This window comes from Tenrec ecaudatus, chromosome 8, assembly GCF_050624435.1.
Source record: "Tenrec ecaudatus isolate mTenEca1 chromosome 8, mTenEca1.hap1, whole genome shotgun sequence".
In the NCBI taxonomy this organism is placed as follows: Eukaryota; Metazoa; Chordata; class Mammalia; order Afrosoricida; family Tenrecidae; genus Tenrec; species Tenrec ecaudatus.
In genome coordinates, this window is record NC_134537.1 from 47,083,399 (window position 1) to 47,092,580 (window position 9,182).

General features: G+C 47.5%; 1 pseudogene; it reads right to left on the reverse strand.

The window, feature by feature from the left end:
- Window positions 1-4,520: 4,520 nt before the first annotated feature.
- On the reverse strand, window positions 4,521-6,242 carry LOC142455388 (autophagy-related protein 13 pseudogene; annotated as a pseudogene).
- Between the last annotated feature and the right edge of the window lie 2,940 nt (window positions 6,243-9,182).

Below are 9,182 nucleotides of genomic sequence, written 5' to 3' on the forward strand. Positions count from 1 at the left end.
ACGTGATAACCAAAACAACACAAAACCCAGTGCCACGGAGCCAATTCCAATTTATAGTAAGGTTAACCCTACCGAACACAGTAGGATGGCTCCTTAGGGTTTCTGAGGTTGAAAACAGTTATGAGAACAGAAAGCCTCATCTTTCCCCCCTGGATTGGCTAGTAAGTTTGAACTACTGCTGGTCTTGTGGTTAGTGGCCCAACACCTAACACCTGTGCCACCAGGGCCGGTTATGACTACATAGATATAAGTGAAGATGGGTCAGCAACTTTGGGGCTCAAGTTATTACCTGGCCAAGGAACCTACTCCAGAGTCTTTTCCCTTCCAGGACAACCCTGAGCCATCATGTTGAGGATAGTTTTGTCACAAAATAGAGAATCTGAATCAGTGAGAAAAGAGGTGTCTCAAAGAGCCGCCCAACTAAATACGCCTAAATTAAACTTTACATGACTGTGGGCTAGACCAGAGCATGTACACCGGTACAGATAAGAGATAAGAGTTCATAACACACAGAATTCAGCAACAGTAATGGGAGTAGCAATCCCAAGAGGGCAGGGAGAAAGTGGGGAGAGGAGGGGAGGAAGGGGAACCAATCACAATGATCAATCCATAACCACACACACCCTCCAGGGGGATGAACAAAAGAAACTGTGGAGAAAGGGAGACAGTGGTCAGTGTAAGGTATGAAGATAATAATAAGATATGAAGATAATAATTTATAATTTATCAAGGGGTCAGGAGGGTGGGGGAGGGAGGGAAAACTGAGGAGCTGATACCAAGGACTCAATAGAAAGTAAATGTTTAGAAAATAATGATGGCAACATATGTACGAATATGCTTGATTCAATTGATGTATAGATCGCTATAAGAGCAGTAAGAGCCCCCAATAAAATGATCTTTCAACAAAAAATAAAAATTTAATAAAAATTTTAAAAATAATTCTTGATTTTAGTAAGCTTCAGAGAACTCAGGAAGTGTTAAGTTGTTACAGACCTGGGGAGGAAGCATGCCTCTTGATTTAAACAGGAGGGAGATACACAAACAACGATGTCTGTATCTGAGCAGCAAGAAGCTGCATTTTCTCTCTAAGAAGTAGGAAGTACTGCTGTTGTTGACACGGTGAGAGCGAATGAAACTTGGGATCTTCCGGAGTGAGATGAGCCTTCTGTGAACATCGGGCGAGGAGCTGCAGGTGTGTAACAAATGAAAGACCACCGGTCAATATTCTGTTAGTTCAGTCCATCGTCCTGGTGATAGCAAGGTAACTTTTAGGATTAATCCAAGGTTAGAGGACTTCAGAGTAGGTGCAATACAATAACAAAGGGATGAAAGGATTGACTCGCTATGTTCAGCTAGGCTTAGCTATTCTAACAGAAGACTCAGTAATCCAATGTCTCAAATATGATCGAAGATTCTCATTCCAGGTCTGACTGAATAAACATACACTATGTTGAACGCAGCATAAACACATGGGCAGAATGTAGCGAGCAGCTCTATCAGAAAATTAAATAGTAGCATAGGATTGGGAAAGGAGACCAAAATTCAAAGTTTACCAAACTGGTGATAAATTTATGTTTTTTGGTGACCCATATTAGGCCATGCCAAACCGGAAAGGGGGCCCTGCACAAAGAAAGCACGAGGGAAGCTTGGGGAGAAGTGCTCTAGATCTGATACAAAGAGCAGGAAACCCAAAACAAAACAAACCACTGCCATCGAGTCGATTCCAACTCATAGCAAACATACAGCACAGGGTAGAACTGTCCCTGTGGGTTCCAAAGACAGAAACTTTTTACAGGAGTAGAAAGACGTGTCTTCTCCCAACAGAGAAGCTGTTGGTTTCAAACTGCTGACCTTACTGTTAGCAGCCCAATGGGTAACCACGACATCACCAGGGCTCTTTAAAGAGCAGGAAAGGAGTCTCCGAATGTCCAGGAGAGTGGGGAAACTCTCATTTCCCTATTTATCCATTGTTTCACACTCCAAAGCTTCAGCCACACAGTACCGCGTCCAGCTTTCTGAATGAAGAATCAAAGGGAGCGCCCCAGGAAATCAGAAATTACTGAGGAGATTGCTGGGGGAGAGGATTGGCAAAGCAGTCCCATAAAGTTGCTTGTAAACTCTTCGGCTCACTGCAGGTGGTACATACATGGCTGGAATCTGAACTGAATTACTATGTAGACCACTCCCAAAGTCCCCAACCCACCAGTAGGTGGTGTTCACACAGACCCGAGAGGACTTTGGAAAGAGAAATTGAAACCAGAGATGCCTGGCTAGAATATTTGCCTGAACTCAACTGGGCCAATTGTCTTTTGAAACAAGCAACATACTCCAGAAGATTTAAACAAGACCGAGAGTCCTGAAAAATAATCCTCAAAATAACTAAAATACAACCCAAAACTAATCAGTCTATGGAAACAAGCAGCCTATGGAAAACCTCAAGTGTTCTTTCTTTTTCTTTTCCCTCTGAAGTAAAACAGTCGATTGGAAATCTCTTTGAATACATTTTAAATAGTAGCTCCGTATTTCCAAACAGGGAGGGCTGGAGAAGGGGTGCTGCCACCTGGGGACAGGTGTCTGGCCCAGCTGCTGCAGGAGCTGGTCTGTGCTCTCCTCCCCAACTCAGCTGCGGTCAGGAGGCTGCTCCCGGGGCTCCTGTCAGAGGGCTGTTGTCTGCACAGGCCTTTCCATGCAAGACCTCCGAGAGCTGAGCGGGGCCATCAGTAACTTGGGGTAAATGTAGCTGGTCTAGCAGGCTCGGGGATGGCCACATCAGGAAGCGCCCTCGCCCTAGTGCAGTCAGACAGCGTAGCTGGGGTGTTTCTTCGTGGTAGCAGAGCGTCTGTGCTGGGCCTGGCTTAGCCCCGCTGACTTGGAGGTCAGCCCCACAGGTGGGAGCAGCATCACATGTCCCACGTAGGTTCCTAACAAGCAGTTGAGAGAGCCACCTGTGCCATGGAAGGGCAGTTGCTGCCCAAGAACAGAGGCGGGTCAGAGAGAGGAGATAGGCCCAATACCCCAGGGCTTCAGTTAGGCCGTGAGGGGGCCAGTTGGCAGGTGGCCAAGGCTAGGCCCTTGACTCCAGCAGGTAACAACAGCTAAAAGGTTCGTCAGAGGCCCAGCTCTGGTTTCTCAACAGGAACCAACCCAACCAATGGGCCCAGGACAGTGTGAGGAGCTTGGGGCTCGAGGGCGGGCGGCCAGGCCCTGCAGGACAGCAAGGTCCACCGCTGAGGCCCAAGGCTCAGCTAGCACACCAAGCAGCAGGGCCATCTCCACACGTAGTCCCTAAGATGTCCAGGGCTTCCAGAAGCGGTGAAGACGAGAGGCGCCACAGGGAAAAGAGGCATCCAAGGTAAAGCTTGCTTGCTGTCAGTTCAGGGGCAGCAGTCCCTGGAGCTGCTCTCCCCTGGGCCAGCGGACAAGACTCCTCAGGGCAGCGAGAGGAAGTCCTGCTCTGTGGGGAGAAGGAGAGGGTCCCCAACAAATCATCACAGGTCTGGTAGGCGCAATTGTAGCGATAAGTAAAATTATAGTAAAGTCATAGAGAGCATGAGAGGTAGAGGTGAGATTGGAATAATGGAGTCAGACACATTTCATCGTAGCGTGCTCACCTCAGCCCTGCTTGGTGGTCCTCGTGGGGGGAGCCTGGCCATGAGAGCAGGAGAGAGCCTCCACTTTATTGCTAACCCAGGATTCTATCTCCTTAGGGGGGCGTGATTACAGGTAACCACAGTCACAGGAAGGGGCAGTACAATAGGCAGACACATCGTAGGAAACAGATGTATGATAGGCCCAAGCGTGACAGGAAGGGGATGAGCTAGGGGTGTGCCCATAGGAATGGGAAGGTCTAGAGGTACACGTGTGACAAGATGGGCGGACCCTAGATTCATGATGGCAGCCTAACCTTGGTCATCCTAGGGCGGGTTTGACCTCTCTGGTGTCTCCTACAAGGAAGCAGACAACTGCTGTCCTCATCAGAAGGGAGTGGGCCCTACTTGTTGTGGGATGAACAGTTGTGTCTGCTTGCTCCAGGCTGATAACCCTTAGGGAGAATAACCCCTGACCTACTCCTGGTGACCTCCAAGTGTACAGTCATTCGCAAGCAGCTAAGTTTGGCATATATTGGGGGGAGACAGCTTGGGAGAACTCCTTCTGTTTCCCACACCGCTCCAGGGAAAGACCTTTCACCTTCCCCAAGGGAAAATTGCTACCCTCAAACATGTTTCTCTGGAAAATATCTGACTTGAAAAGTAATAAATATTCAGTTTCTACAACCAAGGAGCAGCAAGGGGAGGCAAGGAACCTCTGTGGTGGCGCACGGGGTCAGAATTCTAGGCGTGGTTCTGCTTTCACTGTGGCTGTGGGTGGGGAGCTGGGCCCAGGAAGGCTGGGCTGCATACCCTGGGACGGGAGGGCTGGCTGAGCTTGCCTATGGTGGGCAGGCAGGCCTTGGGGTGGAGAGGACAGGAAGAGGGGGTCAATGCCCAGGGACTACAGGGTCCCTTCCTCCGTCCCCTTCGTCATCTGTCTCCTTTCTTTTTCAGGCTCTGGGTCACCAGCGGGAATGTCCAGTGGCTGCTGCTATTGGCAGGGGAGAGGCAGGAGGCTGGCTGCCCGTGGCGAAGGCAGCCTTGCTCTCGCTGGGGCCCTTTGCCACAGGGTTTTGTCCACGGGCAGGCCCAGCGAGGGTGATGACTGGCCTGGCTGCAGCCATGGAGTCTCTGTAGGAGTGGCAGGCGCGGGACTCTGTCCCTGTGCACCAGCTGGGAGCGGGAGCAGCTGATGAGGTCACTCTGTTCCCTGGGACCACAAAGCAGGAGATGGTGCGGGTGTTCAGGACACCAGCATTTACTGCAGGGTTTCTGGAAGGCATGAAGCTCTCGGACGTTCCTCCCGTGCCCTGCCAACTTCTCTGGTAGCGAGTCCAAATTCTCAGCAATGGACTGAGCCCCAAGGTCTATGGAAAGGCGGCTCGGCTGAGCGGGGTTCTGAAATTCACGATGGGAGGACCCCAGGTCCATCGGGAGAATGTCGTCTTTTGAAAAAGCTGGTTTGAAGTCGATCCTGACGAAGTCGTCATGGGTGTGACCGCTGCGGCCCCCGCTGGAGCCCTCGGAGTGTGGGCTGCCTTGGAGAGGAGACCCTGTCTTGGGGGAAGTGGGGGGCTTCACCGTTGGGTGGGCATCATCCAGCTCCAAATGCTTGGGCGCAAACATGGCAAAGGGGATGTCTAAATTGGTCAGGGTCACCTGGTTGATTGGTTTGTTGATAACTGCTCCCACTTTCTGGACAAAGATGGTCTCCATGGCGTCATGGGGGGAGGGTCGCCCCTCGCTGCGGTTTGACACTGTCTCCATGTCCTCACCGCTGGGAGATGTGGCCGCACAGTGGGCCCCGTCAGAAGGCATGCAGGGGGACAATCTCTCCTGGTCAGCCCGGGCACCGTGGGCGGGCTGGTTGGAAGGACCAAAGGGCAGTCCGCCACCTTCCGTCCCGGGACCGTGGACTGGGTTGGCGGGGAGTGGAAAAGGAGGTGGTGCACACTTCCTGAGAGTCTTCCACGGAGGGGGTGTCCCGCCGCCGTCCTCCCCAGGGGTCCTGTAATGGCAGGGGTGCATGGGCGAAGCCTCGCTCCAGTAGGGACGCTCCACAAAGCGATCGATGATGATACCTGTGATAGGCGGAGTTCTCTCAAATTGCCTGGTAGACGTGAATGCCAAGTTAATTCTGTAAGCACAAGAAAGAATGCCGGTGCCCACAGGCATTCGCATTGAGCCAACACGAACTGTTTGGGAGCCTTTTCCTAAGCCCTTCAGCTGAACTGGTCCCCAAATAGATTCTGTACCGGATGACATATTCATGCCCCTGTGTTCTGGAGAGTCTGCAGGCTGGTGTGACCCTGTAACAGCAAGGGTAGGAAACTTTGATCTCCTTATCACACTTCTCATTCATTTCAAGACACAAAATCTTCACTTCCATGGAATCTGCCTCAGAAGTCTTGAGTGAAACCTCCCCACAGCAGGCAGCTGCCCTGCCAGCGCCTTCTTTGCTTCATGTGTAACCTCTGGGAGGTCCTTGATGGCCAAATCGAACCAATCCGAACCCGCTGGAGATGAAGATGAACGAGTGCAAATCTTCTCACCAAGTCGAGCCTGGACAATCACTTGGACAGTCTTGAAGGCGAAAAACTTAATGAACTTGTCCAGGTCCTTCCTGTCCTGGGAATTGAGCTCAGTTTCCATGTCCTATCATCCCTCAGGTCCTCGACTGGCACTCTGAGTTCAGGTGACCACTCCTGCCTTAAGCCCATCAGCTGGCTGCTTCCCGGGGCAGCCATCCTCACTGGGAAAACCTCAAGCTTTCATGGGAAAAGATATGTCAATGACAACATAACATAAACACAGAAATTATTTCACAAAGATTTAAAAGCAACTATTGTGAAAATTCTCCAGAAATTAATGGAAAAACACTATTGACATGAATAAAAATGTCTATACAGTCTCTGCCCAGAAACTAAACATATAAAGAAGAAGTTGATAGAAAATTTAGAACTAAAAGCATAAAACAGAAAAAAAATCACTAAGGAGGCTCAGTAGCAGAGTACAGTGCATGAAAAATAATCGAGGAAACAGCAGCTTTAAAACTTGATATTTGAAGATAAACACAAATCTTCAGATCAAAAAGTTCAGTAAACACCAACAGGGTAGGCCCAAAGAGATCAATGCCCGCACACATCAATCACAAGCAAGCTGCTAAAAGTTAAAGACGAAAAACAACTTGAAAGTGAAAAGAGCACAATGACACTTGGTTTATAGGCAAGCCAAGATTAAAATGACGGTGGATTTCTCATAAGAACTATGATGGCAGAAGAAAGTGGAACGGCATTTTTAAAGGACGGGGAAATATTATATCCAGAAAATAATATTATTGAAGAAAGTGAAATAGAGGCATTCTTAGATGAAGGGGCACTAAAAGAACTTACAGCTAGAAGATCTTCTGAAAATTCATTGCTGAAGGAATTTCTTCCAACAGGAAGGAAGTGATACCACAGACACTGGGAATGCCCAGCGAGAGGAGAGAGCAACACAAATGGCAAATGTATAGAATTCCTCTTGAGTTTTAAAAAATGCTTGATTATCAAGAGCAAAAATTAGAAAATACCTAAAACTCTACACTGCTAAGAAAAGAGGGTTAGAAACATGACAAAACTTTATAATGCTCATTCACTAAGGCAAAACGATAGCTACAGAACTAAGACATGTCAAAGGAAACATGAAATGAGCAAATTTTACGTTAAAAAATGATTAGGGCAAGGAATGTACAGATGTGCTTTATACAATTGATGTATGTGTATGCATGGATTGTGATAAGAGTTGTATGAGCCCCTAATAAAATGTTAAAAAAAAAAAAAGAAAAGAGCAAATTTTTCCCCCAAGTTGCCAATTATTGGATGACCTTGACAGCAGGAGTTTTGAACCCAAGTCCAATGATTTCCAAGTCCACAATTTTGGAAACGTATTCACAAGGACTTGGCTCTGACGCCAGACAGAGGAGGCGGTATGCAAAAGAGGTCTGAGTCGCTCTCCGGTGGGAGATTTGGGGGGCTGCCCACTCCTCTGGTCGCCATGGATGGGGAGCAGGTATGCCACCTTTCCCTTCAGCAGCCACTGGTGTGCATACCTGTGCTGGTGGTCCCAAGGAAGCAAAGCTGATCGTGGATGCTGTGCATCGAACCAGCCGAACATGCACCTTTCTTCTCTGGATGCTTTTGTTCAGCTTCTTCTCCCGGTCTGTGTTCAACCCGTTGCTCTATCCTTTCTCTGAAGCACAAAGTTCTAGTATTATCTTTTGTGTATATTTCCTCTGATGTGTAGTGTCCTTATTGTAAAGAGTCTATGTTGACTGTTTTTTATATTGTTTTATTAGAGGTTCATAAAACTCTTATCACAATCCATACATACATCAGTTGGGTAAAGCACATTTGTACATTCATTGCCCTCAGCATTCTCAAACATTTGCTCTCCACCCAAGCCCCTGGCATCAACGCCCCACTCCTTACCTCCCTCCCAGTCCCCCCTCTTTCATGAACGCTTGATAATTTATAAATTATTATTTTGTCATATCTTGCCCTGTATGATGTCTCCCTTCACCCACTTTTATGTTGACCATCTTGCAGGGAGGAGGTTATATGTAAATCCTTATAATCGGTTCCCCCTTTCCAACTTACCCTCCTTCCACCCTCCCAGTATCGCCACTCACACCGCTGGTCCTGAAGCGATCATCGGCCCTGGATTTCCTTTGTTTCCAGTTCCTATCTGTATCAGTGTACATCCTCTGGTCTAGCCAGATTTGTAAGGTAGAATGGGGATCATGATAGTGGTGGGGAGGGAGCATTTAGGAACTAGAGGAAAGTTGTAGGTTTCATCGTTGTTACACTGCACCCTGATTGGCTTGTCTCCTCCCCGAGACCCTTCTGTAAGGGGATGTCCTGTGGACTTCAAATGGGCTTTGGGTCTCCACTCCGCACTCCCCTCCCTATTCACAATGATATGATTTTTTTTGTTCTGATGATGCCTGACACCTGATTCCTTTGACACCCGGTGATCACACAGGCTGGTGTACTTCTTCCATGTAATGTTGAGTGTTTGACTAGGCTGCCATCTTGTTAAAAGTTCAAATAGTTGGTTTTTTTTTTTTAAAAGAATAATGCTGAGGGATTTGTGATACTTACTTCAAGACTTACTATAAAACTATAGTAATCCAAACAGTATAGCATTGTTATAAGGTTAGACCACTATATCAATATAACATAAACCACTTCTAGAAATAACCCACACTTAATATGGCAAATTGGTCAATCTTTTGTGCTAGTGACTATATTAATAGCTTCTTAGGGTTATAGCAGGGGAGGTTGAAGGGAAATGGAGAGCTAATAAAAATGGATACAAGAATGAAGAAAATGTTCTAAAATGTATTGTGATCATGAATGCACAACTCTGTAATATACTTAAACAATTGAATTGTATGGTGTGTGAATTATACATCAATAAAACTGTTTTTTAAAAAGGATTTACAATTTCATAAGTACATAAGGAGCCGTTCCACTTCGTCCCATCAGACTCCACTTGATGGCAGTGAGGTGTTTTTGTTTTTTCCTGTTGTTGTTTTTTGTTTATACAATG